Source organism: Dermacentor albipictus, chromosome 4 (genome assembly GCF_038994185.2).
Source record: "Dermacentor albipictus isolate Rhodes 1998 colony chromosome 4, USDA_Dalb.pri_finalv2, whole genome shotgun sequence".
Taxonomy (NCBI): Eukaryota; Metazoa; Arthropoda; class Arachnida; order Ixodida; family Ixodidae; genus Dermacentor; species Dermacentor albipictus.
Window position 1 is genome coordinate 68,974,937 of NC_091824.1, and position 16,684 is coordinate 68,991,620.

The 16,684-nt window shown below is 45.0% G+C and overlaps 1 protein-coding gene across 5 annotated transcripts in view; it reads right to left on the minus strand.

The window, feature by feature from the left end:
* The window catches only part of LOC135902046 (atrial natriuretic peptide receptor 1-like), a 505,847-nt gene that overhangs the window by 136,780 nt on the left and 352,383 nt on the right, over nt 1–16,684 (minus strand). The gene's annotated exons all lie outside the window — the stretch shown is intronic.

The following is a 16,684-nucleotide window of genomic DNA, read 5'->3' on the forward strand; positions in this document are numbered from 1 at the left end:
CGCACCGGATATGCGGCGAGTCCCAGCTAATTTTAGCCAGAGTTTAAATATATGCTAATGCCACGTAGCAGACCCAACGTAACGTTGTTTGCCATCGCTTGAAGATACCCTAATTATTTTTTTCATTCCGCTTAATTATATGATTAGTATTAATTATTCAACTTCGCAAATGTTATAATTAGATGAAAATTGTCAATGAGAAGATTGCAGAGCGACATGAAAAACTTCCGATGCAGCTTCCTGTTGCGCAATACAGGCTACAGAAAAGTGTTTTACCGAGCGTGAAAGATGCACGCGAATACACGCAAAGTGCCTCGAGCGACCCCTCGCGCGGCAATTCTTGCGCGCATTTGCGGGCTTCTTTCCCGCTCGGAAAAGCACTTTTCTGTAGCCCGTATTGCGCAATAGGAAGCTGCATCGGAAGTTTTTCATGTCGCTCTGCAATTTTCTCATTGCCCCTCTTCATTGATTTGTAATATTTGAGAAGTTAATTATTTAATTATGACTAATTATATTATTAGGCGGAATCAAAGAAATGAGTATCTCCAAGCGACGGCAAACAACATTACCCTGGTTCTGTCGAGGTACGTTGCATTCGCATATTTTTAAACTCTGACTAAAGTTAGCTGCGACTGCCTGTAGTTTCAACGCTATGCCCACGTCATAGAAAAGAGGCTGGAATGCTTGCACCCGGCTTGTCATATCGTGAATGTCTCCTCCATATTTTCCTTTTGTTCACTTAGCAATAAATTTTTTTGAGTATTCGAAAATACCACGAGATGGCGAATGCTTGGTGGCCTATACCTAAAGCCGGCCTACCCCCACCAGCCTGACAGCGAATCTGGGAACTTGGGAAGGCTAATTTGGAAAACTTGTTAGTGGCACTGACTCAGTTCCAGGGCCACTGAACATGCGTAGTCTTCAGTAGCGTGTTTATACGCTAGAGCGAGTTTTCAGTTGCAGATAGTTCAGTACACCCATTACTGTGTAATCCCTTAATATACTAATACAGTTTTACTCAAATAACATCTCGGTAATTTCTTCTGGTACAAATGTATCCTCCATTGCCATGAATATTGGTGAACAAGTTGTTCTAATTTGCCTTGACGAAGGAAGTTGTTTGGGTATTACAGGGTTAAGTAGGAAAGACATCACAGTAAATCTGATCAGTATGAATGGAATTGTGTATGGCTATTTCCAAACTATCGTCAGGACCCTGACTAAATCATGTGACCTCTCAAGGGCAAGGGCAGAAAGGGGGAAAAAAGGATGCTTTCAGTGTTGTCCAAAAATATGCAAAAAGAAGAAAAAAAGAACGATAGCTGGTGTGGCACATAACGACCAATTACGTAGAAATAAAGGACGTGGATATAAACAAGAGGAGGAGCAAAGCTGGAGGTTCGCTCGCCTCCCTCGAAGGTGAAACGTGTGCATTGCCAGGAAACAAACAGATAACGGAGAAGAGCACCGGTCGCTTCTATATGTCTGCAAAACAGGAAAATACGTTTACGCCTCTGTTAAATCTGCGATACGATCCCTCTGTTAAGAGATTTGGGCCGTGATTTCGTAGCGATTCCACCCGCCCGAATCTATGCCACTCTTATCATCCACCGCCCACGGCCGGCTTATCTAATTGGTAACGCGGATGAAGCTTCTCTCTTATCACTGACGACGCGCGGAAAGTTTCAAAAGGAATAGCATTAAAAAATGCATCGCTAGAAGATCTCTGCGCAGAGTTTACATGTGTTTTAAGCTTGCTATATGCAGCCATTTAGTTACGTCACGCATTGTGTAGTTGCGTTAGTCCACTATTCTGTAGAAGTGTGAACCACTGCGATTGTTTCCGGGCTCCTCACAGTGCACTATTGAGAAAGATGACTATGTGTGTGCGTGTTTTTGTACTCTCGTCTGTAACTTCCTTCACACATGAGCAGATATTAGCATGCGGTGAGGCTTTTTGAAGGTGTTCAATGTTTTTAGTGATTCTCGGGCTTTAATTCTTGCCGCTATATAATTAACTCGCATCACCGAAAAGCGCCTACTTTTCCATTGAATTGATATGGCGCTTGAATTGTGCCGTAAAGTGCAAAACACGGCGGCGTATTCAGCGCTTATGAGAACCTGAACTGGGTCGCACATACCGAGTTGCGACCTTTATTCTCCTAATCTTTTCCTTGCTTTTCTATTTCTTCCAGTGCATATAGTGTTGTCAACAGAGCACAGTCCTGATTTATTTGAGTCATTTGTCTTTCGTTCTCTTGCACAGAACAAACAGATCTTGACAGCTGACATTTAGACAAATTTGTGCATATGCATACTTGGCAACTTGGGGACCCTGAAATTCGGGATATTTGCCGAGCGTGCACGACAGAAGAAAAAAAAGCCTTACTTTTTTTTATTTTCTGAGCGTCAGCAACCAAGTAAACAGCGCTGATTGGATGCCAGCACGGTTACTAGATGTCTTGGTCATCTTAGTGTGAACGGAGACGGAGGAGTGTGCGCGCGTGTAAAATAGGAACGCGACTAAGAAACACATGCACCCAACAAGTAAAACTTATTTAAAAGACAATGCTTGGTCAGTGTGCGTCTTTCTTTTTCATGGCTCATCCCGGTCAAACGGGCTTCCGTCGAACTCTCGATTAAAAAATAGGAACGCGAACAGGCCCCGCGACAGTAACACATTTCCAAGTTTAATATGTTTCACCGCATTACAGCTCTGTATAATAGCGAAGCTCGCTTAAGAAAGCCGGCCATTATCTATCACATATTAGAACTTTGTTTCACGCGCCCTCCTGAACTGAGTGAACTGAGTTGCGGCCCATTCACACAAAGGGACTGACAGCGGCTGCGCAGCCGACCGCTACTCCATGGTGACCAAGGAGTGACTCACCCCGACCGATATGCACGCCGGCAAGCGCAATTTGCCCGTCGCCACACCGTAATGTCTCGCGATCGGTGCCGCTCGCTTCTGATCGCACCGCCATCACCACGTAAAATAAGCAAACTAAGAGCCCGCGCGTACAGACGTCCTGATCCTGCCCCGGTGATTGATTCAGCGGGTTGTAGGCTCGCGTCCTAGCACACAATGACAATTACGATGCGGATGTGCTGTACGGCGCGTTTGATTTGCATTTTTATTTTTTTCGCCGCGGAGCGAGGGCTCTCTTTCAGAAGATTTATGGCTCTGTCCGTTCAATGGGGAGGACTCATCAGAAATATACAGTCTTCCGGACAAATCGGCAGTGTTGTGTTGGCAGGTATGCATGTGCACAGCGGAAACAGCGTTGCTAAATACCGACTCGGAAATACCGGTGACTTCTTTAGAGCATTTCCAAAGTACGTTGACGACTATCTCGTTCTACAGTAGGCAAGCTTTACGAAGTATTTTCTGCAGGCCTTAGCCCACTTACTCTCACGATTGAAGAGCCCTCCAATAACGTGCTGCGCTTCCTAGATATTCAGCTCGAGTTCATGGAACGGCACACGTGTTGGGAGTATAAACCTAGAGCTAATAAGCCCCTGTTATCCTATAGGTCAGCCCACTCGAAGCTCGTCAAGAGGAGCATTGCCAACTTATGCTTTGGAAATGCTCTAAAGAAGTCTTACCACCACAAGATCTATACGAGCCTTATGGATCAATCGGGAAGGTTATCAGCAGCAGGGTTTCCGGAATCAGTGCAAGTTTCGGTCGTCGAGGGGCTGCTAAAAAGGTGCAGGTCAGATAGCACAATTCAGGACATGGCAAATCAAGGGATGGAACGTAGAAGGAAGGTAGCGGTAGTGCCCTACCTGCATAGAACGACACATAAACTTAAGAAAATGGCTAGCCGGGTGGAAACAAAAGTGGTCTTTTCCGCACCAGAAAAGCTGGCAAAAATATGTCGATTGACAGACCCGTACCGTAAGCCAGCTGCCGGGTGCTCTACGAATCATCGAAAAGCGCCAGTGGGATGCGTAGAGACTGTTGTGTATGAGCTTCCGCTGTCCTGTGGGAAAAAATACATAGGACAGACAGGGAGATGTCTTAATGACTGATTACGGGAACATTGCCAAACTGTGAAAAATAAGCAATACGGTCATCTGTCAACACACTGTCAAGAATGCGGCTGTGCGCCGGTGTATGAATCCTGCCGGGTTCTTGCGAAGCACAAAGATAAAGACGTGCGAGATATAATTGAAGCTCAGGCTATCTGGCGGAATGGAGACACATGTGTTAGTGCCCCTTCAATCGACCTGTTAGATAAGGAGACGGCTTTCTTGGATGGGTAAGATTTCGATAAGGTGGCGCCACTGTGCATGGTTTATATAGGTGTATTTCCTGAAAATCAAGTTGTTGAAGTTAGCGCATTGTGTTGTTGTCTTCCTTCCGTCCTTGTTTGCTGGCGCTAAATATGCTTTCAATTTACCAACGCGCCCAACAAATGGCAATGCTCCTTTAACAAACCTGCGAAAATAAAAACAAAAGCCCAGGAATCTTCCAGGATCTTTCACTGTCTTCGGTTGCTTAAAGTTGCGAACAGCATATATCTTTCGGGGGGTATGGCCGTATACCGCCATTGTCGACAAGATATCCCAGCACAAGGGCTTCTATCCCAGCATATGGGACAGAAGCCCTTGTGCTGCATAGAAGCCCATACAGAAGCCCATATCCCAGCATATGGCACTTCTTAGAGTTTAAAATTGGGGCAGCTCATTGGATGCAGTCCAAAACAACGGTGAGCCTCTGGTTGTGCTCGTGGAAAGTCAGACCAACCATAATCGTATCATCTAAGAAACACACACAAGTATCCTATTTGAGGCCGCAAAGGATGGTGTCCATAAATCACTCGATGGTTTCTGGGGCATTACATATGCCAAACGGCATGACGCTAACTCAAGGAATCATTCAGGCATAACAAAAGCGGTATTTTCTCTGTCACACGGGTGCATCGGTATCTGCCAGTATCAGGACCGGAGATCAACCGACGAAAAGTACGAGGCGAAGCGAAGGCAGTCAACAACATCGTCAATGCGTGGTACGGATACACGTCTCCCTTTGTGACGGCATTGAGGCGGCAATAACCGTCACACTATCTCCATATCTTGTGTTTCTTTTTCAATATTATAACAGAGTTGCCGAATGACTGCGATACTCCTGAATAACGCCTTTCTGGAGCGTGTTGTCGGCCTGTTCGGCGATCACTTGTCTTTGAGTGGGAGATACGCCATAAGGTTCCTGATGTATCGAAGTCGCTTGCCCTATCGTAATCGCTGCATGCTCTTCGGTAGACGACACCCGACTTGTTATCATACGTCGCCGAATAGTTATCATATAGTCAGCCGAAAAGTTTAGCAATGGCCGACTGTTGTCTGAAGACGCTGCAACTGTTCGTACATCAATTAGGGCTTACTCCTCCAATTTTCCCAATTTAAGTCCGACAGGCAGAGACACAGACTCCGTAAAAGCACTGGCTATTCAAAGAAAAGCACGCCCGTCGATGACTTGAAAAATAGATCATGCTACCAACGTATACTTCTTCATCGCGTTATTATGGTCGGGCTGAACAAGGCCGCTGCGGGATCCCATGCGGATTCGTTAAGAAGACACGGGAACAAACACACGGGCGTCTGACCGGGCAGAAATACATCTTGAGACAGCGAGAACACGTCGCCTTGATCGGTCTGAAAATCATCAAGTATAGGGACTGGCAACGTGCTCCGCAGTGGAATCTCTCCAGTCCCGCAGTCAAGTGTAGCGCCGCGTTTACGTAGGAAATCTATGCTTAAAGTACTACGATGAGTTGCATGGGCCGATGCAGTGAACGCGGCTCTAAAACTTTGTCCTCCAATCGCAACCGACATCGAACAAACACCAACAGGTTGCAACATTTCACCTCCAACTCGTCGAAAAGTTTTTCCACGCCAACATAACTTTGTGTACTGAGCGATCTTTGAAGCGAAGACTCATAACCGAAATGGCGGCCGTATTTATACTGTCTATACACACTCCCACCTTGTTATTTAGCATCACAACAAAGGAGGAAATCGACGAATCTGACTTTCCCGCAATCGCACCTCCGTCGGTTGCACCGGATAGTCTCCCAGCTGTGGCGGGGAAGGCGACCGACGACGACGAGGAGACGGCGAACGGCGTTACAATAGATTGGCCTTGTTTCCAAAAATGTTCACCCGAGATTTATCGCCAATCTGTATCCTTTCTTTTGTGAGTCCTCATGCAGATGCGCTCTGCGAGCCTTAAACGTGTGGGCGTGAAGCCCACATGACCGGACGGTAGATAACAACTGGTGACTTTGTAAACACGCCTCTTTGTGACGGCATCGGGTTTCGGCTAATGAAACAACAGCGAAAGCGACGCCGACGCTGTGAATGCAGCTGGGAGGTCTCGAACACAGCTATTAAATACAAAAAGAAAATATTGACGATAGAGAGAGACACCCCAGCGTAAGGTGATGTTTCCGAGCCGCCGCTGATTGCCTCCAGGCTGACCCCTCGGGGTGAAAGTCTTTCATTGTGTACTCTCCAGCTTCGATCGGTGACCCGCTAGAGATATCCCATTCCAGCGACGCAGGCAATACCGCGGTCGATCTATTAACGCAGAGACCAAGCAGATGACACGCGGAGAAACTACGACCACGCCCGCTCAGAATGCAGGGACTCCGTTTGGCTGAAGGCGTCAGACACACACACACACATGCAAACACACACACACTCACGCACGCACGCACACACGCACGCACACGCGCACACACACACACGCGCGCGCACACACACACACACACACACACACGCACACGCACACGCACACACACGCACACACACGCGCACACACACACACGTACATACATACATACATACATACATACATACATACATACATACATACATACATACATACATACACGCACACATACATACATACATACATACATACATACATACATACATACATACATACATACATACATACATACATACATACATACATACATACATACATACATACATACATACATACATACATACATACATACATACATACATACATACATACATACATACATACATACATACATACATACATACATACATACATACATACATACATACATACATACATACATACATACATACATACATACATACATACATACATACATACATACATACATACATACATACATACATACATAGTCGCACACTGTCTCGTATTCTCGTATACGTATACATACTCGTACTGCATGTGGCTTTCCGGTCAACTAACATGTTCCCCTCTAAATCAACTAGAATATTCTTAATCTTCCCACCTCCATTTCTTCGTCAAGCAAAACATTTTTCAAACAACCGATCTCCTGCTTTTGGACAAATCGCAAAATGTGACCTTGTCAACAAGTGCTGACTTGATCTTGAGTGGAAGGGAAAATATGCGTAATCAGAATGCGTGTCATCTCAAGCCACGAAATTGATAGCGGCTGTAACTCTTAAGCTGACTTTTTGAGCTATTTTTCTCTCGATGTATGTACAATTATGGGGTTTTACGTGCCAAAGCCACTTTCTGATTATGAGGCATGCCGTAGTGGAGGACTCCGGAAAATTTCGACCACCTGGGGTACTTTAACGTGCCCCTAAATTTAAGTACACGGCTGTTTTCGCAATTCGCCCCCATCGGAATGCGGCCGCCGCGGCCGGGATTCGATCCCGCGACCTCGTGCTCAGCAGCCTAACACCATAGCCACTGAGCAACCACGGCGGGTTCTCGAAGTATGTATGCAGGTAGCTCGTCACGCAATGCACACAAAGTTCATCAACAAACGGGTTATTTTCAAAAATTTTGCAGTTGAACGCAGCACAGAAAAAATAACAGGCGTTTGTTCACTCTTTATTGGTTTACTGTAATATTTTGAACGAGAAAGGCATTCTGGCGGTGTTTAGAGGGAAGCATTATTTGAATACATATGACACAGCATTGAGTTCTGGGTTGTTTTGTGGACGAGATGCAGATATTTGCTTTGTCAAAAGAAAACAAATCTGATGGCAAAATATAATGTATTTACAGTGCTATACTGTTGACAAACACCATTATTGCGTCGAATGTTTCAGAAAATGAAAATTCCATTTATTTTAATGGCAGACACAGCGCGCAGCCAGCCATGTTCCCAGAGCTGGAACAAGGAACTCAGAAAAACAGGAACAAGGTATTCTTTCTGTTTGTGTTAAACTCTCAATGCCCACGAAAACCAATAATCCACATCAAAATAGCGCACTAAGACATCCGGTTTAAACATTGAACTTATAATTTAGTCAATCGACCATGAACTTATCAGATTTTTAAGGAACTTGTAATAAACTGAGCTGCGAGAAATGCAGTCAATTATTACAGCATGATTTCATGTTCATTCAAGGGTTATAATATTTCTGGCAGGTACTCTTCGATTCAAACGTCTTTGTTTAGTGTAGTAAAATGCAGTCACAGTTCCATGGTGTATCACGACACGTTACAATTTCCAATCATAAAACCACGACCACGTATATTTTTTTTAACATTGAGGTTTGTTTAGACATTTGTGGCATAAGCAATGCTTTGCCTAATGTTTTCACAAGAAAACAAATTCATGAAGTGAGGGTTTAGATATGAAATACAAAAATAAATACTCAAATTTTTATATGGGTATATGAGAGAAAAACATACGCGAAAAAGAGGATGAAATCCGGCCGTCAATATACAACGGGAAATTCGGTTGATATGCTGCAGTAGTAGTGACTAAGGGAGAGAGGCAGGAAGGTTAGGAAATATAGAACACATATAGAAATAGCAAATAGAAATATATAAATAACCCATTCAGTCACAACGCGCACATTTGTGCACGTGACGTGCTCGTTGCAACTTCTGTCTAGTCATTGCAAGGAAAAAACCACCGACTATGCTTAAACTGAGCACACTGCTTGCTTAATGCGGTTCCAGTTCCCTTCTGAGTGCAGCGCATCGCTACAATTTGGCCTCACTGTTCTGTTCTTTGCCTGCATTCATTTGCCTTCGTGTGAACTCATTTCGTGCCTTCTTATGTAACCCGACCTTAGGGTAGTTAGGTGACGGGACTTAGTGTTGGCTTTAGTGTAGTAGTCTAATTGGACTTGAGTTTCCGCGTTCCTTTATTGCGCCTTTTTTATGTGGCATGACATTAGGACTGAATGTTTGACATATTTATATGATGTATTTTTAAGCACTGGTTTGATTTTGTGCGATCTTATATATGTCAATGACCTTAAATATTTACATTTTTTTACATGAAAAGGAGCAGCTTTCGCCATTTGGGGGCTCCAACATTTCCGAAACATCATACATTAAACATGAACGATCACATTGCAGAAAGCACCACATACGGGGTAAACACGGGTAAGGCGCGAGATGGGAATTCAAGGCAAGGAGCAAAACGAGAACATAGGTAAAAGCGGGAGACAACGTTTCGAGAAGTGGACTTGTCTTTTTAAAGGCGACATATGCTTTTCGGGGCACGGGATGATCATCCTTAAAATTTTTATTTCAGAATTTTTTTAAAAATCGCCTGTGGCAGATAGCATGATTATTGTCCCCGAGATTGATTATTTGGAGAGACAAGCCTGCAGAAAGCAGCTTTTTGCTCGACGTCCGCTCTTTGTGATGTACAAACTGTACCACAAAGAGAAATAAATTTGTGGAGATTGTATAGGCATAACTATCACGAAAAATCAAGACATATATTTAGCGAATTAACAAAGATCAGCTAATTACATTCCCTAATTGATGACCTCAAGGCACATATTGCAAATTATGAGTTGTAGGCGGTGAGGGTGACACCAGTTTCGAGATATTATTTCCCATAGTGTGAGACGAAATACACGGGCGTTCCAATTACTTTCGTGCTTCAATGCACGATTGAGTGTTTTGTGAAAAAAGTAAGTGGAAGAACAGCACATTTTTACGGCAAGTTTGGTGACGCATAACTCCAAGCTTGCAACACACCTTGCAAGGCTCACCGGCTACAATTCGTACATTTCAATACGTGACGTAAATTTAGTAATTAAGAAGTTTATTAATTAATGTTTGTAATTTGTTTATATGTGTTTCGGTTTTTCTTGCTAGTAATGTCCGCCTGTCTGCGTGATCCATCTGAAGGACTATAATTGCGTTACCTGCAACAGGCGATTCTTAAAAATTCCAGAAAAATAAAGAAGTGGTCATCCTGGTATAATGTTTCGACGGCACGTTTTACGTGCTGCATGCTATTAACAATGGCTAAGGCGCGATTATGTTTTGTCTCGTAATCTTCGGAGCCAATAATTACCTTCCGCATGTGATTTCATCCGGGTATTCACTTATTTGGATATAAAAACGCAGCATGTCTTACTGCAGAACAGATATTTCGTTACTATAATCATGACAACGCAAAAAAAATGCACCAAACATAATCCGACCACATTTACTTGCTTAGAATGCAGCATCCAGTACCTTACAATAAATTTATGTAGCCTTGGCGCATTTCTCGGAAGTCTATCATATTTTGCGACTGACACGCACAGGCGTCAGCAGATTAAGTTAACGTCAGTCAATTTCCACCGCAAGTATCTTGACTCTAGGAACTGTAATAGCAACGCTGTTAGATTCGTAATTTGCGTGCATATTGCAGTACATTACAGGTAGCAAAGACAATTTGTAGAATATATAGCAGCCCGCAAAGACACCAGAAGAGGTTAAGAATTGGCGAATGAAGCCTGCTGGGCAAAACGAAAGGAAGCATAAGTGCCAACAAAAGGTACATATATGAGACGGATACGTATAAAGGGAATTTTATCAGCTTAATTTATAGACGAAACGTATACTGATGGAAGTCCCTGGGGAGGTCCTAAAGTCATGCATTTTCCCCATAATGCAGCCCATAACAGGGACATCGCAACAAGGTAGGGGGGGACCATCTACACATAGAATGATACAAGTCATAAAAGCAGGTACAAAACACTAGAATACAAAGCATAGATATGAAAGGCGGTTAGAAGGAGCATCAAATACCATTGAGCAATTCCTTCAATGATAAACAACGGGTCGCACCAGTCAGATAGAAGAGTTCAATATAGAAGAGTCATAGGAAAAAAAACTGTAACTGGGCCAGTGTGAGCGTCAAAGACAGACAAGTTCAGCTGATTACTTTTTCTTGTGGCTAGAGGCTTTGCACGCGACAGATATGTGCTAGGGGAGGTGTAATGTGGTGAGTAAAATAGGGAGTCTAATAGTTTGAGAGACCCATTGTGACACCGGTTAGAAAGAGGACCTGGACCAAGTAGATCGAGATGAGTGACGGTGACAAGTTTCTATCTATCATAGCGGTGGTACATGAAACAAATGACTTTCTTTTGAACAGTTCAAATACAGGTAATGTCGGAAATTTTGTAAGGGATCCATATGGTAACGTCATATTCATGAAAAGGTCTTACGAGTGTTTTATATGTAATTAGTTTGGTTTCTTTTGGAGTAATACTTAATATTCACTCTAGGTAACCAAGTTTTTTCAATGCTTTGTTGGAAGTTATCTGCACGTGTTCTCACCGTGACAATTTTGAAGTGAGAAGGAGGCGTAAGTACTCATATTCTGGGACGTGCTGCACAAAAGTAGAGTTCAAGGAGTAATTTAAATAGGAGATATCAGTACGCCTGTGGTAGGACACGACAACTGTTTAAGTTAGTGTTCATATCTGAGAGCTCACACCATCAGTAAAAACCTGAAAATGAGTTATCAAGAGTGTTGTGGTCATTATAAGGTGTGGCGATTCGATAACACAGCCGTCAGCGTAAACATGAATTTTTACAGAAACAGAGCGTGATACATCATTACCCTAAAGCGAGAAGGGCAAAGACCCAAAGACAGAACCTTGGGAGTACACACCGTAAGGTACTGATGCGTTAGGGGAGTTGCATGAGTTAAAAGTCACTGTGAGCGATTGCAAAGAAAACTATGGATCTAGTCTACAAGAGATATTAATGCTAAGGTTGAGTTTATACAGTAGCTTACAGTTTGTTACAGTAACGAACGCATTTGAAAAAAAATATATCAACAAAACACCTACTCGTTGGCCTACGGTGTCGTGGTGCCAAGCCCACAACGAAAACCATGCTGATCACTGCACAAGATGTCATTAGGAGCAAGAACGTTCGTAACTTGTTTACAGATTGTGTGTTCTAAGAGTCAACATGCATGTGACGTTAGCGGTATGTGTCAATAATTTGGAAAAGGATTGTTTCTACTCCAATTGGTACCAAGGGAGGAGGGACTGTTCTACATTTCACCATCCGCTCCCATCGAAGTGCGGCCGGGAGTTGAACCAACGACATCATGCACAGCAGCACAACGTCACAGCCACTCAGCCAGCGCGACGGGGACGAGACTGCAGTGACTCCTATAGAGGCCTACACAACGAGATTACTCGGCGGGTGCCGTCCCAAGTTGGGATGGCGGGGTTCGCAGACTCGCCAATTCTGCACATTCCAGCCCAACGGCGCTGTGTTTCCCGGCCATTTGGCGTAGTGTTCGCCAGGCCTCTCAATGGATGAGCCTGCTTTGGTCGCAGGGGATCCCAACGACTTGGAAAGTTCTAAATTCTGTCGGCTGCGCAGAAACTGGCTACAGAGATTAGAACACATCCCTTTCCGAAGGATGTAAGCAGGGTCATTTTAAAGCCAAGTAGTCGCCTGTGCATGTAGCAGGGCCCCGAAAATATCGACAAGTTTGCCATAATAGCGCACGGAAGACAACCAGAGACAAAACGACATGACAAGCGCTAGCAGAAAATGTAGAGCGCAATCGGCGAAGACAAAAATTGCGTGATTTGAAAATAGAAAATTACAACGCATTAGAGCCCCGCGTACTAGAAATCGAGCTTACAAGAATTGATATTTGGGTGACTTTGTACGTATATGCATGTTTGCTTTGATAGCGCAAGGAAGATGGCGCTTTACATTTGCCGCAAGCGCTTGTCCCGTCGTTTGTCCTCCCAGCGGTATTATGGTGGACATGCATACGTACAAATTTGGCCAAATTTTGGTTCCTGTATACCGGCAAGATCGCGCAACACTTCGCGCGCGTCGCAGCGGTAGACGGTGCTCCTGTACTTATTCACTGTCTGACAGTGGCCTTTTCATTAGTTGCAGCCCCGTTGACAGTCTTCGCAAGCTGCCCGGGCACGTGTCCCTCGAAGCCAGTTCTGCTTATCTGCGCATGCTGCGTGTCGCATATGCATATTGCACATCCCTGTTCACTCAAAAAGCACGCGGTCTCTGGGAAGAATGTAGTAGTATACTTTAACAACGCGGGTTCACTTCGAGAAATATTTACGCTTTCGAAAGTACGTTTTACGGATGTTGGTAGTTTGAATGCCCATGAACATTGTTGGAGCCTCATTAAATAAATGAGTGGACTATTTCTCTACTTTACCATATATAGCAAAGCGACCTATTTCCATAGACCATTATAATCTTGAATGACAAATCTAGTTATGACGGCCATTAAAAAGTCACAAGTCTGCGTGGCACACGCCGCTCAGTCACAGCGCGAGCTGGAGGAGCACCTCTATAGGAGCTCCATTTTCGGCAACACGCACTACAGGGTCTTCGCGGCGAAGTCTCTTCGCGTCATTTTCACGAGAAATATCTCAACTGTCCGCCTGGCATCGAGGGCGAGCTGCGGCTTGTCCTGCTCTCTACAGAGCCGTCTGCTGACACCTATGTTGCCTGGTTGCAGCCATGCGCGTAGCTCTACGATTCGCTTCGTCAGCAGCGGTTTGTACCATGCGAGGAGGCGCCATGACGTGTACCGAAGAGTAAGCACAGGTTTCCGAACTACGTAGCGCACATGTCACATCCTTTGATCGGTTGCAAGGTGCGTTGCTGTTGATCATGATGATAACAATAATGGTTTATTGGCATCCCCTTCGAAACGGGGTGGTGACAAAGTCACCTAGCTTGCTTAAGTTAACCCGGTCCAGCTTGATGTAGCATGCAACTGCTACATGTCGGGACACCTGGTGGAATATAACGGAACTGCGATGCAATGTTTGTACGTATGGACACTACGCGTCACGCATGTCTCCTCGCGCTAGGAGGCGTTTAAAGCCTATTTCTTCGCTGCATGTTACCAAGTGCTGGCTTGTCCAAATCTAGCGTAACAATTTTCGAATGGCACTACTCATAATTCTATGAAACAACAGCAACAACAAAGCACTGGCGTGGCTTCGATCCCGGCGGGAGTTGTTGTTATTTTAATGTGAAAGCATTAAGGAGCGTGTGTCGCAGAAAAGCCAATGCCGTCGGCGTCGGTGGCGTTGATTGTGAGCGAAAAATGGCGGAAGGCAATTCATAAATAAAAACAACTTGCAAGATGGGCTGGGTGGGAATCGAACCAGGGTCTCCGGAGTGTGAGACGGAGACGCTACCACTCAGCCACGAGTTCGACGCTTCAAAGCGGGACAAAAGCGCCTTTAGTGAATGCGTTGTTGCCTTAGAAACGTGCCGTAGACAGTTATACTGCGGTGTATATCGGTAATTATGAGCATGTAAATTACAGAAGTCGCAATTAAACGCGTAGCGAAGTATGGTTCCGCTACATTTCTTCTGCGCTTGGCGCGCACGCAGAGCCCTCTTGCGGCAAACACAGAAGACCCCCTCCTCGCTATGTACGGCGCTGTCCCGACAGGTGGAGCGACGCGGCTCCTCTTTCTGCTCACAGCGCGATTCCTAGGTGCAGCGTTCGATGCGGGACGCCTCTGACGTGATCGCTGCGCCGTAGCGCATCTGGTAGGAAAGCGTCCCCTGCGGTGTGTGCCGTGCTGCTGGCGAGGAGTCATGCGTCTGCGTGGTGCTCCCAAGCGAGATAGAGGACGATCCCATCGAGGCGTCAGCCCCTTGATCGCGTCCGCCTTCATGACACGTCGCGGCCCGGCTGTCCATACCGATCACGGCGTTTGGCTTGCGTAGATCGCTTCTCCTTCCGAGACACCGAGTTATTTGGTTCGTTCCGCTTGCTCAGGCGCACCTTTCGTCTTTGTGTGACTCGAGAGCATGCCGAGCGAATGAGTGGGCGGTGCGAACGGGGTGTGATAACGCTATCGCGTTCCACTCTTAAAGGCGAAGCTTGAGCGTCCTCCAATTTTATTTTTCTCATTACCGGGGATAGCTACTACGGACACCGGACACCGGAGGCGGTGGCGGCGGACACCATCGCCAACCGAAACGGTTATGGGAATGAGCCCATAACAGCTTGCGCTGTAAAATATTTAACGCCAGTGGCGTCGTAGCAGTATCTAAATTCTTCATATGTTCTTGTAGATATGTGCTTCGTTCCTTGCATATTAAGCTTATGTACCCCCCTACGTACACACAGACACGTGCACACAGACACGCGCATTTCATGTGCCTATTCGCAAATATGTCGCACGTATTACCGCAGCTGTTGTCAAAAGCAATCGAGTGCTTAATTTGCTAACTGGTGTTCAAACATCTATGTAAAGCGTCGTATGACGCTACATTAGCTGAATTCTATTTTTTTACCTATTTTGATGTAGGCTCCGCTGCCTTTAATTGCTCTTTTCACGTTCTGTCTTTTATGTTGTGTATACAAGTGGCCTTCGTATAAGCTTCTGTCTTTCTTTTTGTAATCACACATAAACACGCAAGTCGCAATAAATCCATATATTTGAAATTAAACAATGAACAATCGCATTTGGTCCCACCACTTCAGGATACCCATCAGATCGCTTTCCCACGAGCCACTATTACTAGACACGCTACAGTGCAATGGATCGATCCTCTCGGATTTTCTGAGACAGACCGGACTCTTTGGCGTGTTGTAACCGTCAGTGAGCGATACATGTGACGGTGTGGGACTACAGGGTACACGCACTGGCCTCATAGAGACTGCTACAGTGCTCTACAGCCAGCCCCCCCCCCTCCCCCCAAGGTGCTGCTAGTAAGTTAACCGCACCTTAGGTTAAGATTCAGATTGAGTGAAGCGCAAGACCCGTGGACGCAAGCAGAGTAGGACACATGGCTGTGCTTATATTAAAGCTTTTCTTTATTTTTGTGCTGTGTTTCATATGAGTGTTATGAGCACTATAACAGCGGTGACAAGGCAATCTCTGCCACCCGCCCTTGATTTGCTGAAAGTATGTGAAACTGTGGTAAACGCAGATACGGGAACGCGCTGTCTAACTTATTCGTGGCTCTGAGAATGGCCGCGCCCTGTATTAAGACAACTTCTAGTCTACTCACTAATATGGCTGTGACGCTTGCAGCCATACGTTATCGTAACTTGTCGGGTTGCTGCTCTGCGTCAAGTAAGCGAGGATTTGGCTAATCGTCCCCTACTTACGAGAGACTTTGATCATTATTATTACAGCATTTTTTTTTCTCGCGAGGAAATCGTTCCTTTGCAAGCAAACTCCATAGTAAAAACCTGCTACTGCAACGGGTTGGCCAGGATTTCCAAGCTTTGTAGTGCAAGGGGCCACACTGAGTTTCTACTGGCAAGATTCCGCACAGAGTTAGCTAAATATATATTTAAAGCGATTGCGTTCTTTGGCTACTTTTATAGGTACTTGTAATTTACGGACGACATTTTGACAAGCTAGAGGATAACTATAGTGAGGAGAAGGAGGGTATAGAGCA